The sequence below is a fragment of the Pleurodeles waltl genome, chromosome 7 (genome assembly GCF_031143425.1).
Source record: "Pleurodeles waltl isolate 20211129_DDA chromosome 7, aPleWal1.hap1.20221129, whole genome shotgun sequence".
NCBI classification, from domain to species: Eukaryota; Metazoa; Chordata; class Amphibia; order Caudata; family Salamandridae; genus Pleurodeles; species Pleurodeles waltl.
This window is the reverse complement of record NC_090446.1, coordinates 11,272,413-11,292,891: the sequence shown is the minus strand read 5'-3', so window position 1 is coordinate 11,292,891 and position 20,479 is coordinate 11,272,413. Positions and strand designations below refer to the sequence as shown.

At 49.7% G+C, this 20,479-nt stretch overlaps 21 non-coding genes across 21 annotated transcripts; all 21 read right to left on the bottom strand.

Annotated features, from left to right (window-relative positions):
- Window positions 1–910: 910 nt before the first annotated feature.
- On the bottom strand, window positions 911–992 carry TRNAS-CGA (transfer RNA serine (anticodon CGA)). The gene has a single exon. It is a non-coding gene; the product is annotated as a tRNA-Ser (tRNA).
- A 570-nt stretch (window positions 993–1,562) lies between these two features.
- TRNAS-UGA (transfer RNA serine (anticodon UGA)) lies at window positions 1,563–1,644 on the bottom strand. Its single transcript has one exon. It is a non-coding gene; the product is annotated as a tRNA-Ser (tRNA).
- Window positions 1,645–1,866: 222 nt separating this feature from the next.
- TRNAS-AGA (transfer RNA serine (anticodon AGA)) lies at window positions 1,867–1,948 on the bottom strand. The gene has a single exon. It is a non-coding gene; the product is annotated as a tRNA-Ser (tRNA).
- A 1,852-nt stretch (window positions 1,949–3,800) lies between these two features.
- TRNAS-CGA (transfer RNA serine (anticodon CGA)) lies at window positions 3,801–3,882 on the bottom strand. The gene has a single exon. It is a non-coding gene; the product is annotated as a tRNA-Ser (tRNA).
- A 570-nt stretch (window positions 3,883–4,452) lies between these two features.
- Window positions 4,453–4,534, bottom strand: TRNAS-UGA (transfer RNA serine (anticodon UGA)). Its single transcript has one exon. It is a non-coding gene; the product is annotated as a tRNA-Ser (tRNA).
- Window positions 4,535–4,756: 222 nt separating this feature from the next.
- On the bottom strand, window positions 4,757–4,838 carry TRNAS-AGA (transfer RNA serine (anticodon AGA)). The gene has a single exon. It is a non-coding gene; the product is annotated as a tRNA-Ser (tRNA).
- Window positions 4,839–6,690: 1,852 nt separating this feature from the next.
- TRNAS-CGA (transfer RNA serine (anticodon CGA)) lies at window positions 6,691–6,772 on the bottom strand. The gene has a single exon. It is a non-coding gene; the product is annotated as a tRNA-Ser (tRNA).
- Window positions 6,773–7,342: 570 nt separating this feature from the next.
- Window positions 7,343–7,424, bottom strand: TRNAS-UGA (transfer RNA serine (anticodon UGA)). The gene has a single exon. It is a non-coding gene; the product is annotated as a tRNA-Ser (tRNA).
- A 222-nt stretch (window positions 7,425–7,646) lies between these two features.
- TRNAS-AGA (transfer RNA serine (anticodon AGA)) lies at window positions 7,647–7,728 on the bottom strand. Its single transcript has one exon. It is a non-coding gene; the product is annotated as a tRNA-Ser (tRNA).
- A 1,852-nt stretch (window positions 7,729–9,580) lies between these two features.
- On the bottom strand, window positions 9,581–9,662 carry TRNAS-CGA (transfer RNA serine (anticodon CGA)). The gene has a single exon. It is a non-coding gene; the product is annotated as a tRNA-Ser (tRNA).
- A 570-nt stretch (window positions 9,663–10,232) lies between these two features.
- Window positions 10,233–10,314, bottom strand: TRNAS-UGA (transfer RNA serine (anticodon UGA)). Its single transcript has one exon. It is a non-coding gene; the product is annotated as a tRNA-Ser (tRNA).
- Window positions 10,315–10,536: 222 nt separating this feature from the next.
- TRNAS-AGA (transfer RNA serine (anticodon AGA)) lies at window positions 10,537–10,618 on the bottom strand. The gene has a single exon. It is a non-coding gene; the product is annotated as a tRNA-Ser (tRNA).
- Window positions 10,619–12,470: 1,852 nt separating this feature from the next.
- Window positions 12,471–12,552, bottom strand: TRNAS-CGA (transfer RNA serine (anticodon CGA)). The gene has a single exon. It is a non-coding gene; the product is annotated as a tRNA-Ser (tRNA).
- Window positions 12,553–13,122: 570 nt separating this feature from the next.
- Window positions 13,123–13,204, bottom strand: TRNAS-UGA (transfer RNA serine (anticodon UGA)). The gene has a single exon. It is a non-coding gene; the product is annotated as a tRNA-Ser (tRNA).
- Window positions 13,205–13,426: 222 nt separating this feature from the next.
- TRNAS-AGA (transfer RNA serine (anticodon AGA)) lies at window positions 13,427–13,508 on the bottom strand. The gene has a single exon. It is a non-coding gene; the product is annotated as a tRNA-Ser (tRNA).
- A 1,852-nt stretch (window positions 13,509–15,360) lies between these two features.
- On the bottom strand, window positions 15,361–15,442 carry TRNAS-CGA (transfer RNA serine (anticodon CGA)). Its single transcript has one exon. It is a non-coding gene; the product is annotated as a tRNA-Ser (tRNA).
- Window positions 15,443–16,012: 570 nt separating this feature from the next.
- On the bottom strand, window positions 16,013–16,094 carry TRNAS-UGA (transfer RNA serine (anticodon UGA)). The gene has a single exon. It is a non-coding gene; the product is annotated as a tRNA-Ser (tRNA).
- Window positions 16,095–16,316: 222 nt separating this feature from the next.
- On the bottom strand, window positions 16,317–16,398 carry TRNAS-AGA (transfer RNA serine (anticodon AGA)). Its single transcript has one exon. It is a non-coding gene; the product is annotated as a tRNA-Ser (tRNA).
- Window positions 16,399–18,250: 1,852 nt separating this feature from the next.
- TRNAS-CGA (transfer RNA serine (anticodon CGA)) lies at window positions 18,251–18,332 on the bottom strand. The gene has a single exon. It is a non-coding gene; the product is annotated as a tRNA-Ser (tRNA).
- Window positions 18,333–18,902: 570 nt separating this feature from the next.
- On the bottom strand, window positions 18,903–18,984 carry TRNAS-UGA (transfer RNA serine (anticodon UGA)). Its single transcript has one exon. It is a non-coding gene; the product is annotated as a tRNA-Ser (tRNA).
- A 222-nt stretch (window positions 18,985–19,206) lies between these two features.
- Window positions 19,207–19,288, bottom strand: TRNAS-AGA (transfer RNA serine (anticodon AGA)). The gene has a single exon. It is a non-coding gene; the product is annotated as a tRNA-Ser (tRNA).
- Window positions 19,289–20,479: the final 1,191 nt, after the last annotated feature.

Below are 20,479 nucleotides of genomic sequence, written 5' to 3'. Positions count from 1 at the left end.
TTCCATATTGGAGTCATCCCAGGCTTTGGTGATCCCAGCCGTCAGCCCAGCACCTCAGTTGAGCCTTTGAAAGGCTGTCAGGCCCTGCTCCTCTTTCTGTCTTGATATTCTAGCCACATTACTTAATAGGTGAGTGGAGGCGGGCCCAAGAGAGGGTAGTCTCTATGCAAATGAAGTGCTTGGGCATACCTGGGAGTGTCCTTCTGCAAGCCATTCAGCCTCCTGGCTGGTGGCAGGTTTGTTGAGGAGAGCAAGGCCGTGTTGGGCCAGTCCCAAAGCAAAGGCGAGCTCCTTCAGCAGGAGTCCATTTATGCGAGGGACCCTAAGTTACTCAGGCATATATAATAATCACCTTTAGCCCTTATAGAGAGGTTTTGGCCGATCGGGGCCAAAGGGGCGGTGGGGTCAGAAGGCTCAGGGTAAGGGCCTCAGTAGCCTCACCTCTCTTGTTGCCCTAGGTTGCACTGTGGTCTGGGACCTGGCCAAACGCCAATCCTTTTTAACCACACCTGCAGCTCTGCCTAGGCCGAGAAGCAACAGCAGAGAGCTTCCTTCCTGCCCCTTCCTGTGCTTCCCACCAACCTCCTAAATTGACCCCTGTAGAGGAGCTAGCTGCCTTGTCCTTCCCAACAACAATTTATCCAGGCACTCACCCCAGACAGCAGGCTCGAAAAGCACAGGCAAGGCTTCTCTGCAGCTCCCCAAAATAGACAGATACAGTGTCTGAGAAGCTGTAGGCCTGGGCAGCGTACTCCTTGAGAGTTTTCATGCTGGCATTGCACAGTGCATTGTTTCACATTCTTGTCTTTGTTTTACCTGTGCTCTCAACGTTGTTGAATAATACATGCTTATTCCTGGGAAAGGAGGCATCCAAGGAAAAACCTAACACATCATTGTGAAAGAGCACCAACGTAGTCGGCAGGATTTGAACCTGCGCGGGGACACCCCAATGGATTTCGAGTCCATCGCCTTAACCACTCGGCCACGACTACTCACGAGGGGTGGCTGCCACTTAAGCTGAGGTTCTCACTCTCACAGCAGTCTTTTTCTTTCCCTCAGTTCACTCTGCTCCACTGCCTTCCCATCTTTGCCTATCCGTTCTACTGCAAAAAATACACTCGGTCCATACCTGCATACTGACGTGACTCAAAGGCACTATTATAAAGTTCATGTTCCTGGCCAGAGAAAATCAAAAAGGAGGTTGTAAAAGAATGCAGTTATGACACTTTAGGAAAATAATGACACTGTCAGACGCCCCAATAAGGCTACTTCCTTCATGCATCTGATACCTCAGATGGAACTTACTGGCGAGATGATAACTGAAGTTCTTTCCCAATCTCCTTGGCTATTACTCGACATGTGTCTTCTCGACAGCTGGGGTGCACAAGTGGCAGGAGTGCCAGACAGGTAGTCTCATGCCTTCTCCGGCCACTCTTTTGATCCCATTCCCTGCCCAGTGTTTCGCCTTCCTTAGCTCTATTGAGAGTGATAGCTATATTCGGCCTGCTTGTGCAGATGCCATTTAATATGAAGTATAAAATATCACCAAAGGTGAAGTAGCACGTAGTCGGCAGGATTTGAACCTACGCGGGGAGACCCCAATGGATTTCAAGTCCATCGCCTTAACCACTCGGCCACGACTACTTGCTTAAAGCTATGGTCCATTTTCAACGTAGCTCGTTTCTATTTCTGCTGGCGGTCTAGCCTCTGGACAGAAGCAGTCCTTTTCTAGAGAGGAAGGCCACAATGGCAAAAGTTTGAGCCCTCCCAGGGCGCTGACCCTATTAGTCCTGCTTTTGGAGCCCGCATTTATGCCAGAAGGTATTTCAAAGAATTATGGGAAAATACTGTTCACAAAAGGGACAGCGTAGTTGGCAGGATTCGAACCTGCGCGGGGATACCCCAATGGATTTCTAGTCCATCGCCTTAACCACTCGGCCACAACTACCCACACAAGTGAATCTCAACAGGGCACTTTACCTCCATCCGTAGTCTTTTTTCTTTCCGTTCACTGGACCATTTTCCCTGCTCTCCTATACATCATTCCTATTCCACAGAAGACTTTCTAAAGCGTCTCAAGCTAAAAGCAGGCATGCATGTGAAATTAGCACTCCTTGTATGTTCATGTTTTGAGACGGGGGAAAAAAATCAGGCCGGAAGAGGTGGTAGCTTTAACGTCAGGGAGATGGCAGCCACGATAGGCACCATGGCAAAACTTCTGTCTTGGAGGCCATGAATGGACTCCACAGAGAGACGGGTTGGTCTTTACAGGTATGAAAAGAAGTGCCTCGTCCAATCTAGGGCCTGTGGCTAGGCGTTTCCTGAGCTGAATTCTCCTTGGAGGAGAGTGGGCGTGTTCAGTTTCTCTGCAGACTAGTGCCTGACAGGTGAGGGAGGGGGAGCAGGATGCATTTGGCCTGGGTTCATATCTTTCTTCTGTGGCTTTAATGGTCTTTGCTTCATATTCTGTTTTACTGACTGCTTTGCATAGAGGCTGCTCCCTTGTTCTCCCACGCAGGAGGCCCTGAAGAGGAATCCCAAAAATGTCATCTGACGTAGTCGGCAGGATTTGAACATACTCGTGGAGACGCCAAATGATATCTAGTCCATCGCCTTAACCACTTGGTAACGACTACTTGGCTCTGCAAGCGGTGCCCCTTTCAACATAGCCCTTCATGTCTTCACAGGCAACCTCACTGGCTCCAGTCATTCCGCTCTGCTCCTTCCTCTTCCTCAGCAATCCTTTGCACTGGCAAGGTGCTTCTCAAAAAACAAATATAGGCACTCCTGCCAATCCACAAGTATTCCGAAGGCTTTGCTGAGGCCCTCTGCAGCCCTTCTTCTTTACAGCACATCAACTGCTGACCTTTGTTTGCCCTAAGGCTTCTGCTTCCATATTGGAGTCATCCCAGGCTTTGGTGATCCCAGCCGTCAGCCCAGCACCTCAGTTGAGCCTTTGAAAGGCTGTCAGGCCCTGCTCCTCTTTCTGTCTTGATATTCTAGCCACATTACTTAATAGGTGAGTGGAGGCGGGCCCAAGAGAGGGTAGTCTCTATGCAAATGAAGTGCTTGGGCATACCTGGGAGTGTCCTTCTGCAAGCCATTCAGCCTCCTGGCTGGTGGCAGGTTTGTTGAGGAGAGCAAGGCCGTGTTGGGCCAGTCCCAAAGCAAAGGCGAGCTCCTTCAGCAGGAGTCCATTTATGCGAGGGACCCTAAGTTACTCAGGCATATATAATAATCACCTTTAGCCCTTATAGAGAGGTTTTGGCCGATCGGGGCCAAAGGGGCGGTGGGGTCAGAAGGCTCAGGGTAAGGGCCTCAGTAGCCTCACCTCTCTTGTTGCCCTAGGTTGCACTGTGGTCTGGGACCTGGCCAAACGCCAATCCTTTTTAACCACACCTGCAGCTCTGCCTAGGCCGAGAAGCAACAGCAGAGAGCTTCCTTCCTGCCCCTTCCTGTGCTTCCCACCAACCTCCTAAATTGACCCCTGTAGAGGAGCTAGCTGCCTTGTCCTTCCCAACAACAATTTATCCAGGCACTCACCCCAGACAGCAGGCTCGAAAAGCACAGGCAAGGATTCTCTGCAGCTCCCCAAAATAGACAGATACAGTGTCTGAGAAGCTGTAGGCCTGGGCAGCGTACTCCTTGAGAGTTTTCATGCTGGCATTGCACAGTGCATTGTTTCACATTCTTGTCTTTGTTTTACCTGTGCTCTCAACGTTGTTGAATAATACATGCTTATTCCTGGGAAAGGAGGCATCCAAGGAAAAACCTAACACATCATTGTGAAAGAGCACCGACGTAGTCGGCAGGATTTGAACCTGCGCGGGGACACCCCAATGGATTTCGAGTCCATCGCCTTAACCACTCGGCCACGACTACTCACGAGGGGTGGCTGCCACTTAAGCTGAGGTTCTCACTCTCACAGCAGTCTTTTTCTTTCCCTCAGTTCACTCTGCTCCACTGCCTTCCCATCTTTGCCTATCCGTTCTACTGCAAAAAATACACTCGGTCCATACCTGCATACTGACGTGACTCAAAGGCACTATTATAAAGTTCATGTTCCTGGCCAGAGAAAAGCAAAAAGGAGGTTGTAAAAGAATGCAGTTATGACACTTTAGGAAAATAATGACACTGTCAGACGCCCCAATAAGGCTACTTCCTTCATGCATCTGATACCTCAGATGGAACTTACTGGCGAGATGATAACTGAAGTTCTTTCCCAATCTCCTTGGCTATTACTCGACATGTGTCTTCTCGACAGCTGGGGTGCACAAGTGGCAGGAGTGCCAGACAGGTAGTCTCATGCCTTCTCCGGCCACTCTTTTGATCCCATTCCCTGCCCAGTGTTTCGCCTTCCTTAGCTCTATTGAGAGTGATAGCTATATTCGGCCTGCTTGTGCAGATGCCATTTAATATGAAGTATAAAATATCACCAAAGGTGAAGTAGCACGTAGTCGGCAGGATTTGAACCTACGCGGGGAGACCCCAATGGATTTCAAGTCCATCGCCTTAACCACTCGGCCACGACTACTTGCTTAAAGCTATGGTCCATTTTCAACGTAGCTCGTTTCTATTTCTGCTGGCGGTCTAGCCTCTGGACAGAAGCAGTCCTTTTCTAGAGAGGAAGGCCACAATGGCAAAAGTTTGAGCCCTCCCAGGCCGCTGACCCTATTAGTCCTGCTTTTGGAGCCCGCATTTATGCCAGAAGGTATTTCAAAGAATTATGGGAAAATACTGTTCACAAAAGGGACAGCGTAGTTGGCAGGATTCGAACCTGCGCGGGGATACCCCAATGGATTTCTAGTCCATCGCCTTAACCACTCGGCCACAACTACCCACACAAGTGAATCTCAACAGGGCACTTTACCTCCATCCGTAGTCTTTTTTCTTTCCGTTCACTGGACCATTTTCCCTGCTCTCCTATACATCATTCCTATTCCACAGAAGACTTTCTAAAGCGTCTCAAGCTAAAAGCAGGCATGCATGTGAAATTAGCACTCCTTGTATGTTCATGTTTTGAGACGGGGGAAAAAAATCAGGCCGGAAGAGGTGGTAGCTTTAACGTCAGGGAGATGGCAGCCACGATAGGCACCATGGCAAAACTTCTGTCTTGGAGGCAATGAATGGACTCCACAGAGAGACGGGTTGGTCTTTACAGGTATGAAAAGAAGTGCCTCGTCCAATCTAGGGCCTGTGGCTAGGCGTTTCCTGAGCTGAATTCTCCTTGGAGGAGAGTGGGCGTGTTCAGTTTCTCTGCAGACTAGTGCCTGACAGGTGAGGGAGGGGGAGCAGGATGCATTTGGCCTGGGTTCATATCTTTCTTCTGTGGCTTTAATGGTCTTTGCTTCATATTCTGTTTTACTGACTGCTTTGCATAGAGGCTGCTCCCTTGTTCTCCCACGCAGGAGGCCCTGAAGAGGAATCCCAAAAATGTCATCTGACGTAGTCGGCAGGATTTGAACATACTCGTGGAGACGCCAAATGATATCTAGTCCATCGCCTTAACCACTTGGTAACGACTACTTGGCTCTGCAAGCGGTGCCCCTTTCAACATAGCCCTTCATGTCTTCACAGGCAACCTCACTGGCTCCAGTCATTCCGCTCTGCTCCTTCCTCTTCCTCAGCAATCCTTTGCACTGGCAAGGTGCTTCTCAAAAAACAAATATAGGCACTCCTGCCAATCCACAAGTATTCCGAAGGCTTTGCTGAGGCCCTCTGCAGCCCTTCTTCTTTACAGCACATCAACTGCTGACCTTTGTTTGCCCTAAGGCTTCTGCTTCCATATTGGAGTCATCCCAGGCTTTGGTGATCCCAGCCGTCAGCCCAGCACCTCAGTTGAGCCTTTGAAAGGCTGTCAGGCCCTGCTCCTCTTTCTGTCTTGATATTCTAGCCACATTACTTAATAGGTGAGTGGAGGCGGGCCCAAGAGAGGGTAGTCTCTATGCAAATGAAGTGCTTGGGCATACCTGGGAGTGTCCTTCTGCAAGCCATTCAGCCTCCTGGCTGGTGGCAGGTTTGTTGAGGAGAGCAAGGCCGTGTTGGGCCAGTCCCAAAGCAAAGGCGAGCTCCTTCAGCAGGAGTCCATTTATGCGAGGGACCCTAAGTTACTCAGGCATATATAATAATCACCTTTAGCCCTTATAGAGAGGTTTTGGCCGATCGGGGCCAAAGGGGCGGTGGGGTCAGAAGGCTCAGGGTAAGGGCCTCAGTAGCCTCACCTCTCTTGTTGCCCTAGGTTGCACTGTGGTCTGGGACCTGGCCAAACGCCAATCCTTTTTAACCACACCTGCAGCTCTGCCTAGGCCGAGAAGCAACAGCAGAGAGCTTCCTTCCTGCCCCTTCCTGTGCTTCCCACCAACCTCCTAAATTGACCCCTGTAGAGGAGCTAGCTGCCTTGTCCTTCCCAACAACAATTTATCCAGGCACTCACCCCAGACAGCAGGCTCGAAAAGCACAGGCAAGGCTTCTCTGCAGCTCCCCAAAATAGACAGACACAGTGTCTGAGAAGCTGTAGGCCTGGGCAGCGTACTCCTTGAGAGTTTTCATGCTGGCATTGCACAGTGCATTGTTTCACATTCTTGTCTTTGTTTTACCTGTGCTCTCAACGTTGTTGAATAATACATGCTTATTCCTGGGAAAGGAGGCATCCAAGGAAAAACCTAACACATCATTGTGAAAGAGCACCGACGTAGTCGGCAGGATTTGAACCTGCGCGGGGACACCCCAATGGATTTCGAGTCCATCGCCTTAACCACTCGGCCACGACTACTCACGAGGGGTGGCTGCCACTTAAGCTGAGGTTCTCACTCTCACAGCAGTCTTTTTCTTTCCCTCAGTTCACTCTGCTCCACTGCCTTCCCATCTTTGCCTATCCGTTCTACTGCAAAAAATACACTCGGTCCATACCTGCATACTGACGTGACTCAAAGGCACTATTATAAAGTTCATGTTCCTGGCCAGAGAAAAGCAAAAAGGAGGTTGTAAAAGAATGCAGTTATGACACTTTAGGAAAATAATGACACTGTCAGACGCCCCAATAAGGCTACTTCCTTCATGCATCTGATACCTCAGATGGAACTTACTGGCGAGATGATAACTGAAGTTCTTTCCCAATCTCCTTGGCTATTACTCGACATGTGTCTTCTCGACAGCTGGGGTGCACAAGTGGCAGGAGTGCCAGACAGGTAGTCTCATGCCTTCTCCGGCCACTCTTTTGATCCCATTCCCTGCCCAGTGTTTCGCCTTCCTTAGCTCTATTGAGAGTGATAGCTATATTCGGCCTGCTTGTGCAGATGCCATTTAATATGAAGTATAAAATATCACCAAAGGTGAAGTAGCACGTAGTCGGCAGGATTTGAACCTACGCGGGGAGACCCCAATGGATTTCAAGTCCATCGCCTTAACCACTCGGCCACGACTACTTGCTTAAAGCTATGGTCCATTTTCAACGTAGCTCGTTTCTATTTCTGCTGGCGGTCTAGCCTCTGGACAGAAGCAGTCCTTTTCTAGAGAGGAAGGCCACAATGGCAAAAGTTTGAGCCCTCCCAGGGCGCTGACCCTATTAGTCCTGCTTTTGGAGCCCGCATTTATGCCAGAAGGTATTTCAAAGAATTATGGGAAAATACTGTTCACAAAAGGGACAGCGTAGTTGGCAGGATTCGAACCTGCGCGGGGATACCCCAATGGATTTCTAGTCCATCGCCTTAACCACTCGGCCACAACTACCCACACAAGTGAATCTCAACAGGGCACTTTACCTCCATCCGTAGTCTTTTTTCTTTCCGTTCACTGGACCATTTTCCCTGCTCTCCTATACATCATTCCTATTCCACAGAAGACTTTCTAAAGCGTCTCAAGCTAAAAGCAGGCATGCATGTGAAATTAGCACTCCTTGTATGTTCATGTTTTGAGACGGGGGAAAAAAATCAGGCCGGAAGAGGTGGTAGCTTTAACGTCAGGGAGATGGCAGCCACGATAGGCACCATGGCAAAACTTCTGTCTTGGAGGCCATGAATGGACTCCACAGAGAGACGGGTTGGTCTTTACAGGTATGAAAAGAAGTGCCTCGTCCAATCTAGGGCCTGTGGCTAGGCGTTTCCTGAGCTGAATTCTCCTTGGAGGAGAGTGGGCGTGTTCAGTTTCTCTGCAGACTAGTGCCTGACAGGTGAGGGAGGGGGAGCAGGATGCATTTGGCCTGGGTTCATATCTTTCTTCTGTGGCTTTAATGGTCTTTGCTTCATATTCTGTTTTACTGACTGCTTTGCATAGAGGCTGCTCCCTTGTTCTCCCACGCAGGAGGCCCTGAAGAGGAATCCCAAAAATGTCATCTGACGTAGTCGGCAGGATTTGAACATACTCGTGGAGACGCCAAATGATATCTAGTCCATCGCCTTAACCACTTGGTAACGACTACTTGGCTCTGCAAGCGGTGCCCCTTTCAACATAGCCCTTCATGTCTTCACAGGCAACCTCACTGGCTCCAGTCATTCCGCTCTGCTCCTTCCTCTTCCTCAGCAATCCTTTGCACTGGCAAGGTGCTTCTCAAAAAACAAATATAGGCACTCCTGCCAATCCACAAGTATTCCGAAGGCTTTGCTGAGGCCCTCTGCAGCCCTTCTTCTTTACAGCACATCAACTGCTGACCTTTGTTTGCCCTAAGGCTTCTGCTTCCATATTGGAGTCATCCCAGGCTTTGGTGATCCCAGCTGTCAGCCCAGCACCTCAGTTGAGCCTTTGAAAGGCTGTCAGGCCCTGCTCCTCTTTCTGTCTTGATATTCTAGCCACATTACTTAATAGGTGAGTGGAGGCGGGCCCAAGAGAGGGTAGTCTCTATGCAAATGAAGTGCTTGGGCATACCTGGGAGTGTCCTTCTGCAAGCCATTCAGCCTCCTGGCTGGTGGCAGGTTTGTTGAGGAGAGCAAGGCCGTGTTGGGCCAGTCCCAAAGCAAAGGCGAGCTCCTTCAGCAGGAGTCCATTTATGCGAGGGACCCTAAGTTACTCAGGCATATATAATAATCACCTTTAGCCCTTATAGAGAGGTTTTGGCCGATCGGGGCCAAAGGGGCGGTGGGGTCAGAAGGCTCAGGGTAAGGGCCTCAGTAGCCTCACCTCTCTTGTTGCCCTAGGTTGCACTGTGGTCTGGGACCTGGCCAAACGCCAATCCTTTTTAACCACACCTGCAGCTCTGCCTAGGCCGAGAAGCAACAGCAGAGAGCTTCCTTCCTGCCCCTTCCTGTGCTTCCCACCAACCTCCTAAATTGACCCCTGTAGAGGAGCTAGCTGCCTTGTCCTTCCCAACAACAATTTATCCAGGCACTCACCCCAGACAGCAGGCTCGAAAAGCACAGGCAAGGCTTCTCTGCAGCTCCCCAAAATAGACAGATACAGTGTCTGAGAAGCTGTAGGCCTGGGCAGCGTACTCCTTGAGAGTTTTCATGCTGGCATTGCACAGTGCATTGTTTCACATTCTTGTCTTTGTTTTACCTGTGCTCTCAACGTTGTTGAATAATACATGCTTATTCCTGGGAAAGGAGGCATCCAAGGAAAAACCTAACACATCATTGTGAAAGAGCACCGACGTAGTCGGCAGGATTTGAACCTGCGCGGGGACACCCCAATGGATTTCGAGTCCATCGCCTTAACCACTCGGCCACGACTACTCACGAGGGGTGGCTGCCACTTAAGCTGAGGTTCTCACTCTCACAGCAGTCTTTTTCTTTCCCTCAGTTCACTCTGCTCCACTGCCTTCCCATCTTTGCCTATCCGTTCTACTGCAAAAAATACACTCGGTCCATACCTGCATACTGACGTGACTCAAAGGCACTATTATAAAGTTCATGTTCCTGGCCAGAGAAAAGCAAAAAGGAGGTTGTAAAAGAATGCAGTTATGACACTTTAGGAAAATAATGACACTGTCAGACGCCCCAATAAGGCTACTTCCTTCATGCATCTGATACCTCAGATGGAACTTACTGGCGAGATGATAACTGAAGTTCTTTCCCAATCTCCTTGGCTATTACTCGACATGTGTCTTCTCGACAGCTGGGGTGCACAAGTGGCAGGAGTGCCAGACAGGTAGTCTCATGCCTTCTCCGGCCACTCTTTTGATCCCATTCCCTGCCCAGTGTTTCGCCTTCCTTAGCTCTATTGAGAGTGATAGCTATATTCGGCCTGCTTGTGCAGATGCCATTTAATATGAAGTATAAAATATCACCAAAGGTGAAGTAGCACGTAGTCGGCAGGATTTGAACCTACGCGGGGAGACCCCAATGGATTTCAAGTCCATCGCCTTAACCACTCGGCCACGACTACTTGCTTAAAGCTATGGTCCATTTTCAACGTAGCTCGTTTCTATTTCTGCTGGCGGTCTAGCCTCTGGACAGAAGCAGTCCTTTTCTAGAGAGGAAGGCCACAATGGCAAAAGTTTGAGCCCTCCCAGGCCGCTGACCCTATTAGTCCTGCTTTTGGAGCCCGCATTTATGCCAGAAGGTATTTCAAAGAATTATGGGAAAATACTGTTCACAAAAGGGACAGCGTAGTTGGCAGGATTCGAACCTGCGCGGGGATACCCCAATGGATTTCTAGTCCATCGCCTTAACCACTCGGCCACAACTACCCACACAAGTGAATCTCAACAGGGCACTTTACCTCCATCCGTAGTCTTTTTTCTTTCCGTTCACTGGACCATTTTCCCTGCTCTCCTATACATCATTCCTATTCCACAGAAGACTTTCTAAAGCGTCTCAAGCTAAAAGCAGGCATGCATGTGAAATTAGCACTCCTTGTATGTTCATGTTTTGAGACGGGGGAAAAAAATCAGGCCGGAAGAGGTGGTAGCTTTAACGTCAGGGAGATGGCAGCCACGATAGGCACCATGGCAAAACTTCTGTCTTGGAGGCCATGAATGGACTCCACAGAGAGACGGGTTGGTCTTTACAGGTATGAAAAGAAGTGCCTCGTCCAATCTAGGGCCTGTGGCTAGGCGTTTCCTGAGCTGAATTCTCCTTGGAGGAGAGTGGGCGTGTTCAGTTTCTCTGCAGACTAGTGCCTGACAGGTGAGGGAGGGGGAGCAGGATGCATTTGGCCTGGGTTCATATCTTTCTTCTGTGGCTTTAATGGTCTTTGCTTCATATTCTGTTTTACTGACTGCTTTGCATAGAGGCTGCTCCCTTGTTCTCCCACGCAGGAGGCCCTGAAGAGGAATCCCAAAAATGTCATCTGACGTAGTCGGCAGGATTTGAACATACTCGTGGAGACGCCAAATGATATCTAGTCCATCGCCTTAACCACTTGGTAACGACTACTTGGCTCTGCAAGCGGTGCCCCTTTCAACATAGCCCTTCATGTCTTCACAGGCAACCTCACTGGCTCCAGTCATTCCGCTCTGCTCCTTCCTCTTCCTCAGCAATCCTTTGCACTGGCAAGGTGCTTCTCAAAAAACAAATATAGGCACTCCTGCCAATCCACAAGTATTCCGAAGGCTTTGCTGAGGCCCTCTGCAGCCCTTCTTCTTTACAGCACATCAACTGCTGACCTTTGTTTGCCCTAAGGCTTCTGCTTCCATATTGGAGTCATCCCAGGCTTTGGTGATCCCAGCCGTCAGCCCAGCACCTCAGTTGAGCCTTTGAAAGGCTGTCAGGCCCTGCTCCTCTTTCTGTCTTGATATTCTAGCCACATTACTTAATAGGTGAGTGGAGGCGGGCCCAAGAGAGGGTAGTCTCTATGCAAATGAAGTGCTTGGGCATACCTGGGAGTGTCCTTCTGCAAGCCATTCAGCCTCCTGGCTGGTGGCAGGTTTGTTGAGGAGAGCAAGGCCGTGTTGGGCCAGTCCCAAAGCAAAGGCGAGCTCCTTCAGCAGGAGTCCATTTATGCGAGGGACCCTAAGTTACTCAGGCATATATAATAATCACCTTTAGCCCTTATAGAGAGGTTTTGGCCGATCGGGGCCAAAGGGGCGGTGGGGTCAGAAGGCTCAGGGTAAGGGCCTCAGTAGCCTCACCTCTCTTGTTGCCCTAGGTTGCACTGTGGTCTGGGACCTGGCCAAACGCCAATCCTTTTTAACCACACCTGCAGCTCTGCCTAGGCCGAGAAGCAACAGCAGAGAGCTTCCTTCCTGCCCCTTCCTGTGCTTCCCACCAACCTCCTAAATTGACCCCTGTAGAGGAGCTAGCTGCCTTGTCCTTCCCAACAACAATTTATCCAGGCACTCACCCCAGACAGCAGGCTCGAAAAGCACAGGCAAGGCTTCTCTGCAGCTCCCCAAAATAGACAGATACAGTGTCTGAGAAGCTGTAGGCCTGGGCAGCGTACTCCTTGAGAGTTTTCATGCTGGCATTGCACAGTGCATTGTTTCACATTCTTGTCTTTGTTTTACCTGTGCTCTCAACGTTGTTGAATAATACATGCTTATTCCTGGGAAAGGAGGCATCCAAGGAAAAACCTAACACATCATTGTGAAAGAGCACCGACGTAGTCGGCAGGATTTGAACCTGCGCGGGGACACCCCAATGGATTTCGAGTCCATCGCCTTAACCACTCGGCCACGACTACTCACGAGGGGTGGCTGCCACTTAAGCTGAGGTTCTCACTCTCACAGCAGTCTTTTTCTTTCCCTCAGTTCACTCTGCTCCACTGCCTTCCCATCTTTGCCTATCCGTTCTACTGCAAAAAATACACTCGGTCCATACCTGCATACTGACGTGACTCAAAGGCACTATTATAAAGTTCATGTTCCTGGCCAGAGAAAATCAAAAAGGAGGTTGTAAAAGAATGCAGTTATGACACTTTAGGAAAATAATGACACTGTCAGACGCCCCAATAAGGCTACTTCCTTCATGCATCTGATACCTCAGATGGAACTTACTGGCGAGATGATAACTGAAGTTCTTTCCCAATCTCCTTGGCTATTACTCGACATGTGTCTTCTCGACAGCTGGGGTGCACAAGTGGCAGGAGTGCCAGACAGGTAGTCTCATGCCTTCTCCGGCCACTCTTTTGATCCCATTCCCTGCCCAGTGTTTCGCCTTCCTTAGCTCTATTGAGAGTGATAGCTATATTCGGCCTGCTTGTGCAGATGCCATTTAATATGAAGTATAAAATATCACCAAAGGTGAAGTAGCACGTAGTCGGCAGGATTTGAACCTACGCGGGGAGACCCCAATGGATTTCAAGTCCATCGCCTTAACCACTCGGCCACGACTACTTGCTTAAAGCTATGGTCCATTTTCAACGTAGCTCGTTTCTATTTCTGCTGGCGGTCTAGCCTCTGGACAGAAGCAGTCCTTTTCTAGAGAGGAAGGCCACAATGGCAAAAGTTTGAGCCCTCCCAGGCCGCTGACCCTATTAGTCCTGCTTTTGGAGCCCGCATTTATGCCAGAAGGTATTTCAAAGAATTATGGGAAAATACTGTTCACAAAAGGGACAGCGTAGTTGGCAGGATTCGAACCTGCGCGGGGATACCCCAATGGATTTCTAGTCCATCGCCTTAACCACTCGGCCACAACTACCCACACAAGTGAATCTCAACAGGGCACTTTACCTCCATCCGTAGTCTTTTTTCTTTCCGTTCACTGGACCATTTTCCCTGCTCTCCTATACATCATTCCTATTCCACAGAAGACTTTCTAAAGCGTCTCAAGCTAAAAGCAGGCATGCATGTGAAATTAGCACTCCTTGTATGTTCATGTTTTGAGACGGGGGAAAAAAATCAGGCCGGAAGAGGTGGTAGCTTTAACGTCAGGGAGATGGCAGCCACGATAGGCACCATGGCAAAACTTCTGTCTTGGAGGCCATGAATGGACTCCACAGAGAGACGGGTTGGTCTTTACAGGTATGAAAAGAAGTGCCTCGTCCAATCTAGGGCCTGTGGCTAGGCGTTTCCTGAGCTGAATTCTCCTTGGAGGAGAGTGGGCGTGTTCAGTTTCTCTGCAGACTAGTGCCTGACAGGTGAGGGAGGGGGAGCAGGATGCATTTGGCCTGGGTTCATATCTTTCTTCTGTGGCTTTAATGGTCTTTGCTTCATATTCTGTTTTACTGACTGCTTTGCATAGAGGCTGCTCCCTTGTTCTCCCACGCAGGAGGCCCTGAAGAGGAATCCCAAAAATGTCATCTGACGTAGTCGGCAGGATTTGAACATACTCGTGGAGACGCCAAATGATATCTAGTCCATCGCCTTAACCACTTGGTAACGACTACTTGGCTCTGCAAGCGGTGCCCCTTTCAACATAGCCCTTCATGTCTTCACAGGCAACCTCACTGGCTCCAGTCATTCCGCTCTGCTCCTTCCTCTTCCTCAGCAATCCTTTGCACTGGCAAGGTGCTTCTCAAAAAACAAATATAGGCACTCCTGCCAATCCACAAGTATTCCGAAGGCTTTGCTGAGGCCCTCTGCAGCCCTTCTTCTTTACAGCACATCAACTGCTGACCTTTGTTTGCCCTAAGGCTTCTGCTTCCATATTGGAGTCATCCCAGGCTTTGGTGATCCCAGCCGTCAGCCCAGCACCTCAGTTGAGCCTTTGAAAGGCTGTCAGGCCCTGCTCCTCTTTCTGTCTTGATATTCTAGCCACATTACTTAATAGGTGAGTGGAGGCGGGCCCAAGAGAGGGTAGTCTCTATGCAAATGAAGTGCTTGGGCATACCTGGGAGTGTCCTTCTGCAAGCCATTCAGCCTCCTGGCTGGTGGCAGGTTTGTTGAGGAGAGCAAGGCCGTGTTGGGCCAGTCCCAAAGCAAAGGCGAGCTCCTTCAGCAGGAGTCCATTTATGCGAGGGACCCTAAGTTACTCAGGCATATATAATAATCACCTTTAGCCCTTATAGAGAGGTTTTGGCCGATCGGGGCCAAAGGGGCGGTGGGGTCAGAAGGCTCAGGGTAAGGGCCTCAGTAGCCTCACCTCTCTTGTTGCCCTAGGTTGCACTGTGGTCTGGGACCTGGCCAAACGCCAATCCTTTTTAACCACACCTGCAGCTCTGCCTAGGCCGAGAAGCAACAGCAGAGAGCTTCCTTCCTGCCCCTTCCTGTGCTTCCCACCAACCTCCTAAATTGACCCCTGTAGAGGAGCTAGCTGCCTTGTCCTTCCCAACAACAATTTATCCAGGCACTCACCCCAGACAGCAGGCTCGAAAAGCACAGGCAAGGCTTCTCTGCAGCTCCCCAAAATAGACAGATACAGTGTCTGAGAAGCTGTAGGCCTGGGCAGCGTACTCCTTGAGAGTTTTCATGCTGGCATTGCACAGTGCATTGTTTCACATTCTTGTCTTTGTTTTACCTGTGCTCTCAACGTTGTTGAATAATACATGCTTATTCCTGGGAAAGGAGGCATCCAAGGAAAAACCTAACACATCATTGTGAAAGAGCACCGACGTAGTCGGCAGGATTTGAACCTGCGCGGGGACACCCCAATGGATTTCGAGTCCATCGCCTTAACCACTCGGCCACGACTACTCACGAGGGGTGGCTGCCACTTAAGCTGAGGTTCTCACTCTCACAGCAGTCTTTTTCTTTCCCTCAGTTCACTCTGCTCCACTGCCTTCCCATCTTTGCCTATCCGTTCTACTGCAAAAAATACACTCGGTCCATACCTGCATACTGACGTGACTCAAAGGCACTATTATAAAGTTCATGTTCCTGGCCAGAGAAAAGCAAAAAGGAGGTTGTAAAAGAATGCAGTTATGACACTTTAGGAAAATAATGACACTGTCAGACGCCCCAATAAGGCTACTTCCTTCATGCATCTGATACCTCAGATGGAACTTACTGGCGAGATGATAACTGAAGTTCTTTCCCAATCTCCTTGGCTATTACTCGACATGTGTCTTCTCGACAGCTGGGGTGCACAAGTGGCAGGAGTGCCAGACAGGTAGTCTCATGCCTTCTCCGGCCACTCTTTTGATCCCATTCCCTGCCCAGTGTTTCGCCTTCCTTAGCTCTATTGAGAGTGATAGCTATATTCGGCCTGCTTGTGCAGATGCCATTTAATATGAAGTATAAAATATCACCAAAGGTGAAGTAGCACGTAGTCGGCAGGATTTGAACCTACGCGGGGAGACCCCAATGGATTTCAAGTCCATCTCCTTAACCACTCGGCCACGACTACTTGCTTAAAGCTATGGTCCATTTTCAACGTAGCTCGTTTCTATTTCTGCTGGCGGTCTAGCCTCTGGACAGAAGCAGTCCTTTTCTAGAGAGGAAGGCCACAATGGCAAAAGTTTGAGCCCTCCCAGGCCGCTGACCCTATTAGTCCTGCTTTTGGAGCCCGCATTTATGCCAGAAGGTATTTCAAAGAATTATGGGAAAATACTGTTCACAAAAGGGACAGCGTAGTTGGCAGGATTCGAACCTGCGCGGGGATACCCCAATGGATTTCTAGTCCATCGCCTTAACCACTCGGCCACAACTACCCACACAAGTGAATCTCAACAGGGCACTTTACCTCCATCCGTAGTCTTTTTTCTTTCCGTTCACTGGACCATTTTCCCTGCTCTCCTATACATCATTCCTATTCCACAGAAGACTTTCTAAAGCGTCTCAAGCTAAAAGCAGGCATGCATGTGAAATTAGCACTCCTTGTATGTTCATGTTTTGAGACGGGGGAAAAAAATCAGGCCGGAAGAGGTGGTAGCTTTAACGTCAGGGAGATGGCAGCCACGATAGGCACCATGGCAAAACTTCTGTCTTGGAGGCCATGAATGGACTCCACAGAGAGACGGGTTGGTCTTTACAGGTATGAAAAGAAGTGCCTCGTCCAATCTAGGGCCTGTGGCTAGGCGTTTCCTGAGCTGAATTCTCCTTGGAGGAGAGTGGGCGTGTTCAGTTTCTCTGCAGACTAGTGCCTGACAGGTGAGGGAGGGGGAGCAGGATGCATTTGGCCTGGGTTCATATCTTTCTTCTGTGGCTTTAATGGTCTTTGCTTCATATTCTGTTTTACTGACTGCTTTGCATAGAGGCTGCTCCCTTGTTCTCCCACGCAGGAGGCCCTGAAGAGGAATCCCAAAAATGTCATCTGACGTAGTCGGCAGGATTTGAACATACTCGTGGAGACGCCAAATGATATCTAGTCCATCGCCTTAACCACTTGGTAACGACTACTTGGCTCTGCAAGCGGTGCCCCTTTCAACATAGCCCTTCATGTCTTCACAGGCAACCTCACTGGCTCCAGTCATTCCGCTCTGCTCCTTCCTCTTCCTCAGCAATCCTTTGCACTGGCAAGGTGCTTCTCAAAAAACAAATATAGGCACTCCTGCCAATCCACAAGTATTCCGAAGGCTTTGCTGAGGCCCTCTGCAGCCCTTCTTCTTTACAGCACATCAACTGCTGACCTTTGTTTGCCCTAAGGCTTCTGCTTCCATATTGGAGTCATCCCAGGCTTTGGTGATCCCAGCCGTCAGCCCAGCACCTCAGTTGAGCCTTTGAAAGGCTGTCAGGCCCTGCTCCTCTTTCTGTCTTGATATTCTAGCCACATTACTTAATAGGTGAGTGGAGGCGGGCCCAAGAGAGGGTAGTCTCTATGCAAATGAAGTGCTTGGGCATACCTGGGAGTGTCCTTCTGCAAGCCATTCAGCCTCCTGGCTGGTGGCAGGTTTGTTGAGGAGAGCAAGGCCGTGTTGGGCCAGTCCCAAAGCAAAGGCGAGCTCCTTCAGCAGGAGTCCATTTATGCGAGGGACCCTAAGTTACTCAGGCATATATAATAATCACCTTTAGCCCTTATAGAGAGGTTTTGGCCGATCGGGGCCAAAGGGGCGGTGGGGTCAGAAGGCTCAGGGTAAGGGCCTCAGTAGCCTCACCTCTCTTGTTGCCCTAGGTTGCACTGTGGTCTGGGACCTGGCCAAACGCCAATCCTTTTTAACCACACCTGCAGCTCTGCCTAGGCCGAGAAGCAACAGCAGAGAGCTTCCTTCCTGCCCCTTCCTGTGCTTCCCACCAACCTCCTAAATTGACCCCTGTAGAGGAGCTAGCTGCCTTGTCCTTCCCAACAACAATTTATCCAGGCACTCACCCCAGACAGCAGGCTCGAAAAGCACAGGCAAGGATTCTCTGCAGCTCCCCAAAATAGACAGATACAGTGTCTGAGAAGCTGTAGGCCTGGGCAGCGTACTCCTTGAGAGTTTTCATGCTGGCATTGCACAGTGCATTGTTTCACATTCTTGTCTTTGTTTTACCTGTGCTCTCAACGTTGTTGAATAATACATGCTTATTCCTGGGAAAGGAGGCATCCAAGGAAAAACCTAACACATCATTGTGAAAGAGCACCGACGTAGTCGGCAGGATTTGAACCTGCGCGGGGACACCCCAATGGATTTCGAGTCCATCGCCTTAACCACTCGGCCACGACTACTCACGAGGGGTGGCTGCCACTTAAGCTGAGGTTCTCACTCTCACAGCAGTCTTTTTCTTTCCCTCAGTTCACTCTGCTCCACTGCCTTCCCATCTTTGCCTATCCGTTCTACTGCAAAAAATACACTCGGTCCATACCTGCATACTGACGTGACTCAAAGGCACTATTATAAAGTTCATGTTCCTGGCCAGAGAAAAGCAAAAAGGAGGTTGTAAAAGAATGCAGTTATGACACTTTAGGAAAATAATGACACTGTCAGACGCCCGAATAAGGCTACTTCCTTCATGCATCTGATACCTCAGATGGAACTTACTGGCGAGATGATAACTGAAGTTCTTTCCCAATCTCCTTGGCTATTACTCGACATGTGTCTTCTCGACAGCTGGGGTGCACAAGTGGCAGGAGTGCCAGACAGGTAGTCTCATGCCTTCTCCGGCCACTCTTTTGATCCCATTCCCTGCCCAGTGTTTCGCCTTCCTTAGCTCTATTGAGAGTGATAGCTATATTCGGCCTGCTTGTGCAGATGCCATTTAATATGAAGTATAAAATATCACCAAAGGTGAAGTAGCACGTAGTCGGCAGGATTTGAACCTACGCGGGGAGACCCCAATGGATTTCAAGTCCATCGCCTTAACCACTCGGCCACGACTACTTGCTTAAAGCTATGGTCCATTTTCAACGTAGCTCGTTTCTATTTCTGCTGGCGGTCTAGCCTCTGGACAGAAGCAGTCCTTTTCTAGAGAGGAAGGCCACAATGGCAAAAGTTTGAGCCCTCCCAGGCCGCTGACCCTATTAGTCCTGCTTTTGGAGCCCGCATTTATGCCAGAAGGTATTTCAAAGAATTATGGGAAAATACTGTTCACAAAAGGGACAGCGTAGTTGGCAGGATTCGAACCTGCGCGGGGATACCCCAATGGATTTCTAGTCCATCGCCTTAACCACTCGGCCACAACTACCCACACAAGTGAATCTCAACAGGGCACTTTACCTCCATCCGTAGTCTTTTTTCTTTCCGTTCACTGGACCATTTTCCCTGCTCTCCTATACATCATTCCTATTCCACAGAAGACTTTCTAAAGCGTCTCAAGCTAAAAGCAGGCATGCATGTGAAATTAGCACTCCTTGTATGTTCATGTTTTGAGACGGGGGAAAAAAATCAGGCCGGAAGAGGTGGTAGCTTTAACGTCAGGGAGATGGCAGCCACGATAGGCACCATGGCAAAACTTCTGTCTTGGAGGCCATGAATGGACTCCACAGAGAGACGGGTTGGTCTTTACAGGTATGAAAAGAAGTGCCTCGTCCAATCTAGGGCCTGTGGCTAGGCGTTTCCTGAGCTGAATTCTCCTTGGAGGAGAGTGGGCGTGTTCAGTTTCTCTGCAGACTAGTGCCTGACAGGTGAGGGAGGGGGAGCAGGATGCATTTGGCCTGGGTTCATATCTTTCTTCTGTGGCTTTAATGGTCTTTGCTTCATATTCTGTTTTACTGACTGCTTTGCATAGAGGCTGCTCCCTTGTTCTCCCACGCAGGAGGCCCTGAAGAGGAATCCCAAAAATGTCATCTGACGTAGTCGGCAGGATTTGAACATACTCGTGGAGACGCCAAATGATATCTAGTCCATCGCCTTAACCACTTGGTAACGACTACTTGGCTCTGCAAGCGGTGCCCCTTTCAACATAGCCCTTCATGTCTTCACAGGCAACCTCACTGGCTCCAGTCATTCCGCTCACCTCCTTCCTCTTCCTCAGCAATCCTTTGCACTGGCAAGGTGCTTCTCAAAAAACAAATATAGGCACTCCTGCCAATCCACAAGTATTCCGAAGGCTTTGCTGAGGCCCTCTGCAGCCCTTCTTCTTTACAGCACATCAACTGCTGACCTTTGTTTGCCCTAAGGCTTCTGCTTCCATATTGGAGTCATCCCAGGCTTTGGTGATCCCAGCCGTCAGCCCAGCACCTCAGTTGAGCCTTTGAAAGGCTGTCAGGCCCTGCTCCTCTTTCTGTCTTGATATTCTAGCCACATTACTTAATAGGTGAGTGGAGGCGGGCCCAAGAGAGGGTAGTCTCTATGCAAATGAAGTGCTTGGGCATACCTGGGAGTGTCCTTCTGCAAGCCATTCAGCCTCCTGGCTGGTGGCAGGTTTGTTGAGGAG